Raw genomic sequence first — 16,724 nt, forward strand, 5'->3', positions numbered from 1 at the left:
TCAAATTTCTTTTTAATTATTTCAAAATCTTCTTAATTTATTTTCGAAAATTCTTCCCCTCTTTTCACATCCTTCTATTTAAGGGACTAAGACTCCTCCTCAAGGTACAATTCGAACTCCCTCCTTCTTTATATGTTCGAATTCTCCTCCATCTACCTCCTCCTTCTATTCTTCTTTTCCTCTGACACCTCAAGGAATCTCTATACTGTGACATAGAGGATTCCTTACTTTCTTGTTCTCTTCTCTTTCATATGAGCAGGAACAAAAATAAAGGCATACTTGTTCAAGCTTATCCTGAACCTGAAAGGACCTTGAAGAGAAAGCTAAGAGAAGCTAAAGAACAATTCTCTTTAGAGGGCCTAACAGAGCTCTTCAAAGAAGAAGAAACCATGGCAGCCGAAAACAACAATGCCAACAATGCAAGGAAGGTGCTTGGTGACTTTACTGCACCTACTCCTGATTTCTATGGGAGAAGCATCTCTATCCCTGCCATTGGAGCAAACAACTTTGAACTTAAGCCTCAATTAGTTTCTCTAATGCAACAGAATTGCAAGTTTCATGGACTTCCATTGGAAGATCCTCATCAGTTCTTAGCTGAGTTCTTGCAAATCTGTGACACTGTCAAGACTAATGGGGTTGACCCTGAAGTCTATAGACTTATGCTCTTTCCTTTTGCTGTAAGAGACAGAGCTAGAACATGGTTGGATTCACAACTTAAGGAAAGCCTGAACTCTTGGGAAAAGCTAGTCAATGCCTTCTTGGCAAAGTTCTTTCCACCTCAAAAATTGAGTAAGCTTAGAGTGGAAGTCTAAACCTTTAGACAGAAGGATGGTGAGTCCCTCTATGAAGCTTGGGAAAGATACAAGCAATTGATCAGAAGGTTCCCTTCTGACATGCTTTCAGAATGGAGCATCATAGGAATATTCTATGATGGTCTGTCTGAACTATCCAAGATTTCATTGGATACCTCGGTTGGAGGATCTCTTCATCTGAAGAAAACGCCTGCAGAAGCTCAGGAACTCATTGAAATGGTTGCAAATAACCAATTCATGTACACTTCTGAAAGGAATCCTGTGAATAATGGGATAGCTCAGAAGAAAGGAGTTCTTGAGATTGATACTCTGAATACCATATTGGCTCAGAATAAAATACTGACCCAATAAGTCAATATGATTTCTCAGAGTCTGTCTGGAATGCAAGCAGCAACAGGCAGTACTAAGGAAGCTTCCTCTGAAGAAGAAGCTTATGATCTTGAGAACCCAGCAATGGAAGAGGTGAATTACATGGGAGAACCCTATGGAAACACCTATAACCCTTCATGGAGAAATCATCCAAATCTCTCATGGAAGGATCAACAGAGACCTCAACAAGGTTTCAACAACAATAATGGTGGAAGAAACAGGTTTAGCAATAGCAAGCCTTTTCCATCATCTTCTCAGCAACAAACAGAGAATTCTAAGCAGAGCCACTCTGACTTAGCAACCATTGTCTCTGATCTAATCAAAACCACTCAAAGTTTTATGACTGAAACAAGGTCCTCTATTAGAAATTTGGAGGCACAATTGGGTCAGCTGAGTAAGAAAATTACTGAACTTTATCCTAGCACTCTCCCTAGCAATACAGAAGAGAATCCAAAAAGAGAGTGCAAGGCCATAACCACATCTCACATGGCCGAACATGGAGAGGAGGAAGAGGCAGCGATTCCCACTGAGGAAGACCTCAATGGACGCCCACTGACCTCCATGGAGTTCCCTAAAGAGGAACCATGGGAATATGAGGCTCACACTGAGACCATAGAGATTCCATTGAATTTACTTTTGCCATTCATGAGCTCTGATGAGTATTCTTCCTCTGAAGAGGATGAAGATGTTACTGAAGAGCAAGTTGCTAAGTACCTTGGATCAATCATGAAGCTAAATGCCAAGTTGTTTGGTAATGAGACTTGGGAGGATGAACCTCCATTACTCATCAAAGAACTGGATGACTTGACTAGGCAGAGATTACCTCTGAAGAGACAGGACCCTGGAAAGTTCTCTATCCCTTGTACCATAGGCACCATGACCTTTGAGAAGGCTTTGTGTGACCTAGGGTCAAGCATAAACCTTATGCCTCTCTCTGTAATGGAGAAGCTAGGGATCATTGAGGTACAAGCTGCAAGAATCTCACTGGAGATGGCAGACAATTCAAAGAAACAGGCTTATGGACTTGTAGAGGATGTCTTGGTAAAGGTTGAAGACCATTACATCCCTGCTGATTTCATAATCCTAGAGACTAGAAAGTGTATGGATGAATCCATCATCCTTGGCAGACCCTTCCTAGCCACAGCAAAAGCTGTGATTGAGAGGAGAATTGATCATTCAAGTGAATGAAGACTCCCTTGTGTTTAAAGCTCAAGGATATCCCTCTATAACCATGGAGAGGAAGCATGAAGAGCTTCTCTCAATACAGAGTCAAACAGAGCCCCCACAGTCAAACTCTAAGTTTGGTGTTGGGAGGCCACAACTAAACTCTAAGTTTGGTGTTGAACCCTCACATTCAAACTCTAAGTTTGGTGTTGAGAGGTTCCAACATTGCTCTGAACATCTGTGAGGCTCCATGAGAGCCCACTGTCAAGCTATTGACATTAAAGAAGCGCTTGTTGGGAGGCAACCCAATCGTTACTATTCTATGATAATTTTCTATTTTCTATTTTCTATTTTCTATTTTCTATTTTATGTTTTGCACGCCACTTAGTGCAGGGATGAGATATCCTTGACACCTCAGGATCTGTGGACCCCACAGGATCCCCACCTACCCCACCACTCTCTCTCTTCTTCACCCATTAACCAATCACCTCAATACCTCTTCCCCAAAAACCCCTCACCTATCAAATCCCACCATTCTCTTCACCGCTCACATCCATCCTTCATAAAACCCCACCTACCTCACCATTCAAATTCAAACCACTTTCCCTCCCAAACCCACCCTCTATGGCCGAACCATACACACCCCTCTCACCCTATATAAACCCATCTTCACTCCTTCATTTTCATAAACACCACTTCTCCCCCTTGGCCGAAACACAAGGCCCACTCCATCTCCTCTATTTCTTCTTCTTCTACTCTCTTCTTTCTTCTTTTGCTCGAGGATGAGCAACATTCTAAGTTTGGTGTGGTAAAAGCTAAAGCTTTTTGTTTTTCCATAACCATTTATGGCACCAAAGGTCGGAGAAACCTCTAGAAAGAGGAAAGGGAAGGCAAAAGCTTCCACCTCCGAGTCATGGGAGATGGAGAGATTCCTCTCAAGGGTGCATCAAGACCACTTCTATGAAGTTGTGGCCAAGAAGAAAGTGATCCCCGATGTCCCTTTTAAGCTCAAAAAGGGCGAATATCTGGAGATCCGACATGAGATCCGAAGAAGAGGTTGGGAAGTTCTCACCAACCCCATTCAACAAGTCAGAATCTTAATGGTTCAAGAGTTCTATGCCAATGCATGGATCACCAAGAACCACAATCAAAGTGTGAACCCGGACCCTAAGAATTGGCTTACAATGGTCCGAGGGAAATACTTAGACTTTAGTCCAGAAATGTAAGGTAGGCATTCAACTTGCCCATGATGCAAGGAGATGCACACCCCTACACTAGAAGGGTTAACTTTGATCAAAGGTTGGACCAAGTCCTCATAGACATATGTGAAGAGGGCGCTCAATGGAAGAGAGATTCAAGAGGGAAGCCGGTTCAACTAAGAAGGCATGACCTCAAGCCCGTGGCTAGGGGATGGTTGGAGTTCATCCAACGCTCAATCATTCCCACTAGCAACCGGTCCGAAGCTACTATAGACCGGGCTATCATGATACATAGCATCATGATTGGAGAGGAAGTGGAAGTTCATGAGGTTATATCCCAAGAACTCTACAAGGTGGTGGACAAGTCCTCTCCTTTGGCAAGGTTAGCCTTCCCTCATCTCATTTGTCACCTTTACAATTCGGTTGGAATTGACATAGAGGGAGACATTCTCATTGATGAGGACAAACCCATCACTAAGAAAAGGATGGAGAAAACAAGAGAACCTCATCAAGAGCATGAGGAAATTCCTCATCATGAATTCCCTGAGATGCCTCAAGGGATGCATCTTCCTCCACAAAACTATTGGGAGCAAATCAACACCTCCCTAGGAGAATTAAGTTCCAACATGGGACAACTAAGGGTGGAGCACCAAGAGCATTCCATCCTCCTCCATGAAATTAGAGGAGATCAAAAAACCATGAGAGAGGAGCAACAAAGGCAAGGAAGAGACATTGAGGATCTCAAGCACTCCATAAGATCTTCAAGAGGAAGAACAAGCCGTCATCACTAAGGTAGACCCGTTCTTTAACTTCCTTGTTCTTTATTTTCCTGTTTTTCGAAAATTATGCTTTATGTTTATCTATGTTTGTGTCTTTATTACATGATCATTAGTGTCTATGCCTTAAAGCTATGAAAATGAATCCATCACCTTTCTTAAATGAAAAATGTTTTCAATTGAAAAAGAAAAAGAAGTGCATGAATTTCAAATTTTAAAACAGTTTAATTATCTCGATGTGGCGGCAATACTATTGTCTTTCTGAATGAATGCTTGAACAGTGCATATTTTTGAATTTGTTGATTCATGAATGTTAAAATTGTTGGCTCTTGAAAGAATGATGGAAAAGGAGAAATGTTATCTGATGATCTGAAAAATCATAAAATTGATTCTTGAAGCAAGAAAAAGCAGTGAAAAGCTTGCAAAAAAAAAAGCAAGAGGAAAAAGCCAATACCCCTTTAAACCAAAAGGCAAGGGTGATAAAAAGGATCCAAGGCTTTGAGCATCAGTGGATAGGAGGGCCCACAGGAATAAAATCCTGGCCTAAGCGGCTAAACCAAGCTATCCCTAACCATGTGCTTGTGGCGTGAAAGTGTCAAGTGAAAACTTGAGACTGAGCGGTTAAAGTCGTGGTCCAAAAGCAAAAAAAATGTGCTTAAGAACCCTGGACACCTCTAATTGGGGACTCTAGCAAAGCTGAGTCACAATCTGAAAAGGTTCACCTAGTTATGTGTCTGTGGCATTTATGTATCCGGTGGTAATACTGGAAAACAAAGTGCTTAGGGCCACGGTCAAGACTCATAAAGTAGTTGTGTTCAAGAATCAACATACTTCACTAGGAGAATCAATAACACTATCTGGATTCTGAGTTCCTATAGATGCCAATCATTCTGGACTTCAAGGGATAAAATGAGATGCCAAAACTATTCAGAAGCAAAAAGCTAAAAGCCCCGCTCATCTAATTAATACTGATCTTCATAGATATTTTTGGAATTCATTGTATTTTCTCTTCTTTTTATCCTATTTTATTTTCAGTTGCTTGGGGACAAGCAACAATTTAAGTTTGGTGTTGTGATTAGCGGATAATTTATACGCTTTTTGGCATTGTTTTTAGTATGTTTTTAGTATATTTTAATTAGATTTTATTATATTTTTATTAGTTTTATTTAAAAATTATATTTCTGGACTTTACTATGAGTTTGTGTGTTTTTCTATGATTTCAGGTATTTTCTGGCTGAAATTGAGGGACCTGAGCAAAAATCTGATTCAGAGGCTGAAAAAGGACTGCAGATGCTGTTGGATTCTGACCTCCCTGCACTCAAAGTGGATTTTCTGGAGCCACAGAAGCTAAATTGGCACGCTCTTAATTGCGTTGGAAAGTAGACATTCTGAGCTTTCCATCAATATATAATAGTCCATACTTTGCTCGAGATTTGATGGCCCAAACAGGCGTTCCAAGTCAGCTCAAGAATTCTGGCGTTTAACTCCAAAACTGGCACAAAAGTTGGAGTTAAACGCCCAAACTGGCACAAAAGCTGGCGTTTAACTCCAAGAAAATTCTCCACATATGAAAGCTTCAATGCTCAGCCCAAGCAAATACCAAGTGGGCCCGAAAAAAGATTTCTGCATTAATTACCTATTTCTGTAACCCTAGGCTACTAGTTTTCTATAAATAGGACCTTTTGCTATTGTATTTATACACATCTGGGGACGTTTAGTCCTTAGACCTTTGAGGCTGGCCATTCGGCCATGCTTACACTATTTGTTCTTATGTATTTTCAACGGTGGAGTTTCTACACACCATAGATTAAGGTGTGGAGCTCTGCTGTTCTTCATGAAATAATACAAAGTACTATTGTTTTTCTATTCAACTCAAGTTTATTTCTTCTCCAAGATATTCATTCGTTCTTCAACTTGATGAATGTGATGATCCGTGACACTCATCATCATTCTCACCTATGAACGCGTGACTGACAACCACTTCCGTTCTACATGCAAACAAGCTTGAATGCATATTTCTTGGGTTTCTAATCTAAGATTGGAACCTTCGTGGTATAGGCTAGAATTAATGGCAACCATTCCTGAGATCCAGAACGTCTAAACCTTGTCTTTGGTATTCTGAGTAGGATTTGGGAAGGAATGACTGTGACGAGCTTTAAACTCGCGATTGTGGGGCGTGTGACAGACGCAAAAAGATCAATGGATCCTATTCCGACATGATCGAGAACCGACAGCTGATTAGCCGATGTTGTGACAAAGCATCAGGACCATTTTCACTGAGAGGACGGGATGTAGCCATTGACAACGGTGATGCCCAACATAAAGCTTGCCATGGAAAGGAGTATGAATGATTGGAAGAAGGCAATAGGAAAGCAGAGGTTCAAGGAGAACAAAGCATCTTCATACGCTATCTGAAATCCACCAATGAATTACATAAGTATCCCTATCTTTATTTTATGTTTATTTTCATCACCTTAAACTCCATAACTATTTGAATCTGCCAGATTGAGATTTACAAGATGACCATAGCTTGCTTCAAGCCGACAATCTCCGTGGGATCGACCCTTACTCACGTAAGGTTTATTACTTGGACGACCCAGTGCACTTGTTGGTTAGTTGTGCGGAATTGTGACAAAGTGTGATTCACGTTTGAGAGCTCGAAGTCTTTGGCGCCATTGTTGATGATTACAATTTCGTGCACCATCGATCCCACGGAGATTGTTGGTTTGAAGCAAGCTATGGTCACCTTGTAAATCTTAGTCAGGCAGATTCATTTGGTTATGGAGATTTGATAATTAAAATATAATTAAAATATAAAATAGGATAGAAATACTTATGTAATTTATTGGTGAGAATTTCAGATAAGCGTATGGCAATGCTTTTATTCCTTCTGAACCTCTGCTTTCCTACTGCTTTCATCCAATCATTCATACTCCTTTCCATGGCAAGCTGTATATTAGGCATCACCGTTGTCAATGGCTACATCCCGTCCTCTCAGTAAAAATGGTCCAAATGCGCTGTCACCGCACGACTAATCATCTGTCGGTTCTCGATCATGTTGGAATAGGATCCATTGATCCTTTTACGTCTGTCACTACGCCCAACACTCGCGAGTTTGAAGCTCGTCACAGTCATCCCTTCCCATATCCTACTCGGAATACCACAGACAAGGTTTAGACTTTCTGGATCTCAAGAATGGCCGCCAATAATTATAGCCTATACCACGAAGACTCTGATCGTAAATCAGGGGGCTAAGAGATATGCATTCAAGCTTGCTTTCATGTAGAATGAAAGTGTTTGTCAGGCACGCGTTCATAAGTGAGAATGGTGATGAGCGTCACATAATCATCACATTCATCATGTTTTTGGTTGAAAATGAAAATCTTAGAATAAGAATAAGCTTGAATTGAATAGAAAAGCAGTAGTACTTTGCATTAATTCATGAGGAACAGCAGAGCTCCACACCTTAATCTATGTGGTGTAGAAACTCCACCGTTGAAAATGCATAAGTGAAAATAGGGTAGACATGGCCGAGTGGCCAGCCTCCCATGGAGGTCTAGAGATCTAAAAATGATCAAAAGATGTGAAATAAATCACTAAAAGTAGTTTTTATACTAAACTAGTAACTAGGGTTTACAGAAATGAGTAAATGATACAGAAATCTACTTTTGGGCCCACTTGGTGTGTGCTTGGGCTGAGCATTGAAGCTTTCACATGTAGAGGTATTCCTTGGAGTTAAACGCCAGTTTGTAACCTGTTTCTGGCATTTAACTCTGCTTTGCAACCTGTTTCTGGCGTTTAACTCCAGAATAGGGTAGAAAGCTGGCGTTGAACGCCAGTTTGCGTCATCTAAAATCCGGCAAAGTATGGACTATTATATATTTCTGGAAATCCCTGGATGTCTACTTTCCAACACAATTGAGAGCGCGCTATTTGGACTTCTGAAGCTCCAGAAAATCCACTTTGAGTGCAGGGAGGTCAGAATCCAACAGCATCTGCAGTCCTTCTTCAGCCTCTGAATCTGATTTTTGCTCAAGTCCCTAAATTTCAGCCAGAAATTACCTGAAATCACAGAAAAATACACAAACTCATAGTAAAGTTCAGAAATATGATTTTTATTTAAAAACTAATAAAAATATACTAAAAACTAACTAAATCATTCTAAAAACTATGTAAAAACAATGCCAAAAAGCGTATAAATTATCTGCTCATCAATACACTATCTTAAGCTAACCAAAGATTCAAATAGGACAATTAATTATTTTTCCACTTAAGGCTAGTGATGTGGTAATATAAAGAAAAATTGGGGGTTAAAAAGGCTCAAAGTGGCAAACAAAGGCAAATGAAATGGTAGGCTATTTAGGATAAGTGAGCTATAATCAAATGATGGCCTTAATCACATAAATGCATGAATATACACTAAATAATGGACATATAGAATGGAACAAACCAAGATTGCAATCATAGAGAAGAAAACACACAAGAATCAAAATCATGGTTAAATAATATAACCATATAATTAGGCTCAAAATCTCACAGGTTGTGTGTTCTTAGCTCTAAAACTATGTTCCAAATTAAAATATTCAAACAAGTTTAACAAAATTTTTAATTCAAATTAGTGAAATGCTATAAAATAATATCTTGAAAAAGGATTTATCACTTCAACCAAGTAGTACATACATGCAAGCAACTACTACCATGCAAATTATCCTATCTAACAAAAGAAAAATAAGATATTGGTGTTAAGAGAGAGATGTTACCTTCAGAAGTCAGGTACTGACCTCCCCATACTTAAGGCTTGGCACGGTCCTCCGTGCCATCAGTGATGAGCAAACTGGGGTTGGGAGCATCACTTCCACCATCCAGCTCGTCATGACTCTCCATGCTGGCATGTGAAGTGGAGACTGGGGTATCGGTCTCTTCCGGAGGTGGGTGAATACTAACAATGAGCTCCTTCCAATAAGTGTATCAGCGCTTGTTGCGGCACTCTATTTGCTCAATCCGCCGGCCATGCCGGTCTAGTCTCTCAAGGATCTAAAGTAGCAACTGATTGTTGGATGGTGGTGATGCCTGATAAACCACTATTTTATGGTTTATCTTGTGCTAATTTGAGTGGTTTTTATCAAGCCTTTACACACTTATTCATACAATTTGCATGTTTTACATTTTTCTTCCTAATTTTGTGCTATGATTGAAAACATGCTTCTTTAGCCTTAAAATTGCTAATTATTAATCCTCTCTTATTACCATTCGATACCTTGATATGTGTGTTAAGTGTTTTCAGGGTTTATAGGGCAGGAATGATTTAGAGGATGGAAAGGAAGCATGCAAAAGTGGAAGGAATACAAGAAATTGAAGGAATTGCTAAGCTGTCCAACCTGACCTCTTCGTACTTAACTGACCATAACTTGAGCTACAAAGATCCAAATGAGGTGGTTCCAATTGCGTTGGAAAGCTAACATCCGGATCTTCGAAATGATATATAATTTTCCATCGTTTCCCTAAGGATAGGTGATGCACACGCGTGCATCACACGCACACATTGCATCTGCGAAAATCAGCGTATCAGAATTCGCCCCCAGCGATTTCTGGGCTGTTTTTGGCCCAGTTCTCGATCCAAAAAAACAGACTAGAGGCCGTAGAGTGGAGGAATGAAGACAACTGCTCATTATTTATAATTTAGATTTTAGATGTAGATTAGGTTTTAGGATTCCTAGTTTTATGCTATTGAGTTGAGTTGGATATTACTACCTCCGTGAAGTCTTTATTATTCTAGTTTGTTTCCTATTTCCTTACTCCTTTAATTTCCATTTATCTTATTCACGAGTTACATATGAATATTTCTGATTTTTGGATTTAGTAATGCAAAGAATAATTTTCCATTTAATTTCATTATCTGTTTGCTTGCTTCCAATTAATTTGATTATTATGTCTTCTTTCTACCCCTTGTATGTGTATGTGAAATTGGCATCCATGTCAATGGAGTAGACTCCCAACCTGGCTTTGGAGTATTTGGAGACCCTTGAGTTGGAAGACTCAAGAGTTAAATTATAATTGGAAGTTGTTGGCTGGCTCTCTGGCCACTAACCTAATCATTCCCAAGGGAGAGGATTAGGACTTGTGAATAGAAGTTGGCTCAACTAACTTGACTTTCCTTTATTCAGTAATGGATGACTAAGTAGAACAACAACCTTTTACTATTAATCTTGGGAAATCCAATAAGGGTAGAACTTCCGATTGATCTTCTCCTGGCCAAGGCTTTTTAATTTAATTACATAAAACCTCTCGTTCATTTTCATTGCTTTAAATTATAATTATTTATTTTTCCATTCTCCAACTCTAAAAATTCTCAGAAAAACCCATAACCAATAATAACACACTTTCCTGCAATTTCTTGAGAGACGACTCGAGGTTTAAATACTTCGGTTATTAATTTTATTGGGTTTGCTTTAGTGACAACTAAAACTTTTGTACGAAAAGATTCTCTGTTGGTTTAGAAACTATACTAGCAACGAGAACTTATTTGTGAAATTCTTTACTAGCAAAAATCCGACCGTCAAAATGGCGCCGTTGCCGGGGAGTTGCAAACGTGTGCCTTATTATTGGTTATTGTAAATATTTGCTTTTTTTTTCTTTGTTAGTGTTTCTAGTTTTAGGAGTTTATTTTTATTAATTTTTATTAGTTTTTATTTTTACTTGCTACTATGAACTTTCACCCCTTTGGCTATGAGTTTAGTCACAACTATGTTGCAGGAAGAGGAAACTATAATGAGAATATGCATCGAGGTTGGAACAATCAGAGATAGGAGGAGCCACAAGAATTTGATCAACCCTCTTGGCAACAACCTCCTCCAACTTACTATGAGCAAGAGCTATTCCAAGGTCCATACCAAGACAATGGATATGGTAGACCCCCTTGTAGTTACCAACAAGCTCCACCATATGCCTATGACCCCCTCCTCAACATAGCTTTGAACCACCATACTCACAAGCCCCTTTTCACCATTCACTTCCATATGACCCTAATCCTTACCCACCATACCAAGAGCCTTACGAGCCATACTTCCAGAACAACCACCTCAATATATACCATCTCTATATCCTTATCAAGATGAACTACCTTCCTATCATGAGCCCTTTCTCCCAACAAATGAACCCTCCTATCCACCCCAACCTCCATTGGATAACAACACTATTAGTGTTATTCACCAAAGACAAAAGACCATGGAGAACACACTTAACTCTACCTTAAACGGTCTGACCTTTGCTTTACAAGCTCTCACCTCACAGATTGGATCATTGAATACCCCCAACAATCAACCCTCAAGCTCTAGTGCACTTCCTTTTCAACCACATAATGATCTTTCCATCCCATCACCACCCTCCATGGAAGAGCACCCACATCCATCAATCCAAGAGCAGCATGATCCCAATTATGCTACTAACACGAAAAAAGAGAGAAGGGATCGTCTTAGGGACAAAATGGATCTCATACTTCACAAGAAGCTAGAGGAGGCCCTAAAGGTGAAGGTAGTAGAGACCCTTGAGGAAAGTTGTCATGAAGGGGAAGACATCAAGGAGGAGTCTGATTTTGTACTAGAGCAAGTGGAGAAAGCCGAAATTATAGAAGAAAAGGAAGTGGTTGAAGACTTGGGAGATGCGGAACCTCCATGGGAAAGTCCAATCATAGAGCCTCCTTCCAAGGTGTTTGATGTTGATGTTGAGGAGGGTGTACAACCTTCGAGGCATATCATGGTTGAAGACTTTGCAGAGGTTGATCAAGAGATGGAGATTAAAGAAGAAGAAGCACAACCTCCCATGCCATTGGTAAGTAATGAAGAAAAGATTGAATTGGAAGAAAGCTACCAAGAGGAAGAGGTTGAAATTGAAGAAGCTTGCAAAGAGGTGGAAGTTGTCAAGGAAAAGCTCAAGGGAATGGAGCTGGAAATCACCTTACTAAAGTTGTCAGAAACCTCTCCCCAAAGCCATCACCATCCATTCCTTAATTCAACTGGGTAAATCTTTCATCACTAAGCTTAATTAGCCCACTTGAATATGCTATGGTTGAGATGGATGGGCAACTTAAAGCTCTTTGTGGCTATAAGAGCAAGCAGAAGATGGTTAGCGGTAGGAATTGTCATGCAAGGTTCAATATGGTTGTACGCTCCAAGTTGAAGTGCAAGGGTTGGTGTAAAGCTCGATTGAATGGGTCTAGGAAGTCGTTTGGGTACTTCAATGAGAATTCAGATTGCTTACCACCCGGTTGGAACAATGATGATCAACACAAAGACGGGTGCAAAAGCAAGGTTTGGGACCCCGGAATATATTCTGGCAATTAACACTCATAGGGCCTTGTCACTTGTTTTAACTTGCTTGAAGGATTTATGCAACTAGTGTGGGATCCCGGAGGCTATTGGAATTACAAACACTGGTGGGGATTCCTGGATGAGTTCAAGCACAAACCTCCATGACAAGGAGCTCGCCAAATGTCCAACTTAAGGACACCAACTAAAAGTGCTAGGTGGGAGACAACCCACCATGGTATGATCGTTCTTTTTCAGTCTTAGTTTTATTTTATTTTATTTTATTCTTAGTTTTATTTTATTCTATTTTTCTTAGTGTTCATTCATAATGTCTGCATCAGCATCTACATTTTGTATTCTGCATACTGCATAAAAAGGGGGGGGGATCGATGCGCAAGCGTCTATGACACGCACGCGTCGTATGTGTATGCATAACTAGGCAGAGAGTTCTGCTGGAATGACGCGGGAGATGTGCCTGGCGCACAGCCAACCCACGTGTACGCGTGCTTCACGCGTACGCGTCCCCTTCGTTTTCACCAATCCACGCGTACGCGTCCCTGACGCGTACGCGTGAAAAGAAAAATCAGCGTAATAAGGAAACTGAACAGAGAGTTGTGATGGTTTGGGGCTGGCACTGTGCTAGAGGCACAAAATCACCCACGCGTACGCGTCTCTGATGCGTGCGCGTCCTTTTGCTTTCACAACACCCACGCGTACGCGTCGCATGGCTGATACAGTTTTCACGCGTACGCGTGATGCCCGCGCGCGTGTCATGTCCCGTTTTTCATTCCTTTCTCCTTTCTTCTCTCTTTTCTCCTTCTTTCTTTCTCTTTTCTTACCCTCTTCTCCTTCATTTCTTCAACTTCTCATCCCTATTCTTTTCCATTCTATTTTACTTAATTTATTTGTACACTTTCATTCATTGCATTTTAATTTTGTGCATATTTTTATTTTCTTTTCTAAATTTATTATTTTTTTATTGGTGTTAAATTTTCTTATTCAACTGTTACATCTTTTCCTGAATTATTCTGGTGCTTCATGACTTATTTTATTCTGATTGGATATTATTATTCATAAGTCAATGCTATTCTTTTATGATACTTGCATTTCATTTGCATTGATATACACTTATACTATCTTGCATTACCCACTCCCTCTCCCCCATTTGTTGCAATTTTTGTACTATTGATATGCCATTTGCTTCTACTATTTTGCCATTTGCTTCTACTATTTTCTCACTTGCATGTTGTAGCTACCATTTAATTGAGACCCCATTATTTGGCATTAACCCACCTATACTTTATTTATTTTCTTATCTCTATTTCTGGGTTACTTTTCTTCTTTTTCCTCTTCTTTCAGGATGGCCACCGAGAAGGGAAAAGAAAAGCTTCTTAATAGGGCAACAGAGAAGTCCATCTACACAATCTATGGAGAAAAGCATCAGTTGGAGCGACCCGTCCACTTGCATATCTTAGCATGCACCGAGGACGGTGCAATCTTTAAGTGTGGGAAGGTCGATACCGACTTCCATGGGTTAGTTACTTCCTTTTTCAAACACCAATGTTAATTTGTTAGTTGTTGCATTTGCATGTTTGTTTAATTTTGTGCATATTTTACCACTACTTGATTAAAGTAATGAGTTTCTTTTCAAGACCCCATTTTATAGCATTTCACTAATTTAAATTAAAACTTTTTTGTTAAACTTGTTTGAAGACTGTAAATTGGAACATGAATTATAGCTAAGAACACACAACCTGTGAGATTTGAGCTTAATAACATGGTTACATTATTTAACCATAATATTTTATTCTTGTGTGTTTTCTTCTCTATGATTGTAATCTATATTTTGTTCCATTCTATATGTCCATTGTTTAGTATATTTACATGCTTGCATATGATTGAGGCCATCATTTGTTATCAGCTCACTTATCCCAAATAGCCTACCCTTTCAATCACCTTTGTTTACCATCTTGAGCCTTTTAATCCCCTTTGTTCTATATTTTACCACATCACTAGCCTTAAGCAGAAAAATAATTAACTACCCCAATTGAATCTTTGGTTAGCTTAAGATAGAGATTGTGTGCCAATTAAGTGTGGAGAATTGTGGGAACTTGGGTTGATGAAAGTGTACAGTGTTTCATTGACAAAATATTGGGAATTTGGGTGCCTACTCATGTGAAAAAAAATCATATACATTGATATGTTATGTTTGCTTTCATGTTTACCATAAAAAAATATATATTCAAATAAATAAGTAATTAAATAAGGGGACAAAATTATCCAAATGTTAAGTTTAATAAAAGATCAATGCATATGTGAAAAAAATTAAAGAAATATTTGGTACTTGAGTATGTGAAATATGCAAAAGTGAAAATTTTGGGTAGCTAGGCATGATTTTAGAGTTACATAGAGAGTGTGTGTGTGTGTGTTAGGTAAGAGATTAGGTTAGTCAAAGATTCATATTATAGCTCACTTGGCCATACATATATCCTCACTCTTACTTTAGCCCCATTACAACCTCGGAAAGACCTCATGATGTTTGCATTGGTATACTAAATTTTTGTTGATTGGTTAGATGAAGAACAAAGTTTAGAAAGCATGACTAGAGAAAAGTAGAGTGATCAACCCTAGACACATGAGCGATTAGAGTGCATATACACTACCAGTGAGGGTTCAATGCTTGATTCTATGTTCCCTGCTTTCATAAGCTATCTTCTTACAAGTTTACTTGTCTCTTATTTTGTGATTTGAATTAGTGGAATCTGATTTATGTTTGTCTTGGAGAATTTGTTTACTTTTAACCAAGTAGGTAGAAGTATTTTTGCATGAAGCTGCATTCATAAGTTTTACCATTCCTCTTCACTCCTTTAGTTCTCTTGAGCTTAGCATGAGGACATGCTAATGTTTAAGTGTGGGGAGATTGATAAACCACTATTTTATGGTTTATCTTGTGCTAATTTGAGTGGCTTTTGTCAAGCCTTTACACACTTATTCATACAATTCGCATGTTTTACATTTTCCTTCCTAATTTTGTGCTATGATTGAAAACATGCTTCTTTGGCCTTAAAATTGCTAATTATTAATCCTCTCTTATTACCATTCGATGCCTTGATATGTGTGTTAAGTGTTTTCAGGGTTTATAGGGTAGGAATGGCTTAGAGGATGGAAAAGAAGCATGTAAAAGTGGAAGGAATACAAGAAATTGAAGGAATTGCTAAGCTGTCCAGTCTGACCTCTTTGTACTTAACTGACCATAACTTGAGCTACAGAGGTCCAAATGAGGCGGTTCTAGTTGAGTTGAAACTCTAACATTCGGGGCTTCGAAATGATATATAATTTGCCATAGTTTCTCTGAGGATAGACAACGCGCACGCGTGCATCATGCGCACGCGTCGCATCTGCGAAAATCAGCGTATCAAAATTCGCCCCCAGCGATTTCTCAGCTATTTTTGGCCCAGTTCTCGGCCCAGAAAACACAAATTAGAGGCCGCAGAGTGGAGAATGAAGACTTCAAAATTTAGGTTTTAGATGTAGATTCTAGAGAGAGATCCTCTCTCTAGGTTTTAGGAGTCTTAGTTTTATGCTATTGAGTTGAGTTGGATATTACTACCTCCGTGAAGTCTTTATTATTCTAGTTTGTTTCCTATTTCCTTACTCCTTTAATTTCCATTTATCTTATTCACGATTTACATATGAATATTTCTGATTTTAGGATTTAGTAATGCAAAGAATAATTTTCCATTTAATTTTATTATCTGTTTGCTTGCTTCCAATTAATTTGATTATTATGTCTTCTTTCTACCCCTTGTATGTGTATGTGAAATTGGCATCCATGTCAAAGGAGTAGACTCCCAACCTGGCTTTGGAGTTGATTAATATTTGAAGACCCTTGAGTTGGAAGACTCAAGAGTTAAATTGTAATTAGAGTTGTTGGCTGGCTTTCTGGCCACTAACCTACTTCTTCCCAAGGGAGAGGATTAGGACTTGTGAATAGAAGTTGGCTCAACTAACTTGACTTTTCTTTATTCAGTAAGGGATGACCAAGTAGAACAATAACCTTTTACTATTAATCTTGGGAAATCCAATAAGGATAGAACTTTC

At 39.2% G+C, this 16,724-nt stretch overlaps 1 non-coding gene across 1 annotated transcript; it reads right to left on the reverse strand.

The window, feature by feature from the left end:
• Positions 1-791: 791 nt before the first annotated feature.
• On the reverse strand, positions 792-899 carry LOC112760544 (small nucleolar RNA R71). Its single transcript, XR_003180979.1, has one exon. It is a non-coding gene; the product is annotated as a small nucleolar RNA R71 (small nucleolar RNA).
• Between the last annotated feature and the right edge of the window lie 15,825 nt (positions 900-16,724).

Source organism: Arachis hypogaea, chromosome 16 (assembly GCF_003086295.3).
Source record: "Arachis hypogaea cultivar Tifrunner chromosome 16, arahy.Tifrunner.gnm2.J5K5, whole genome shotgun sequence".
In the NCBI taxonomy this organism is placed as follows: Eukaryota; Viridiplantae; Streptophyta; class Magnoliopsida; order Fabales; family Fabaceae; genus Arachis; species Arachis hypogaea.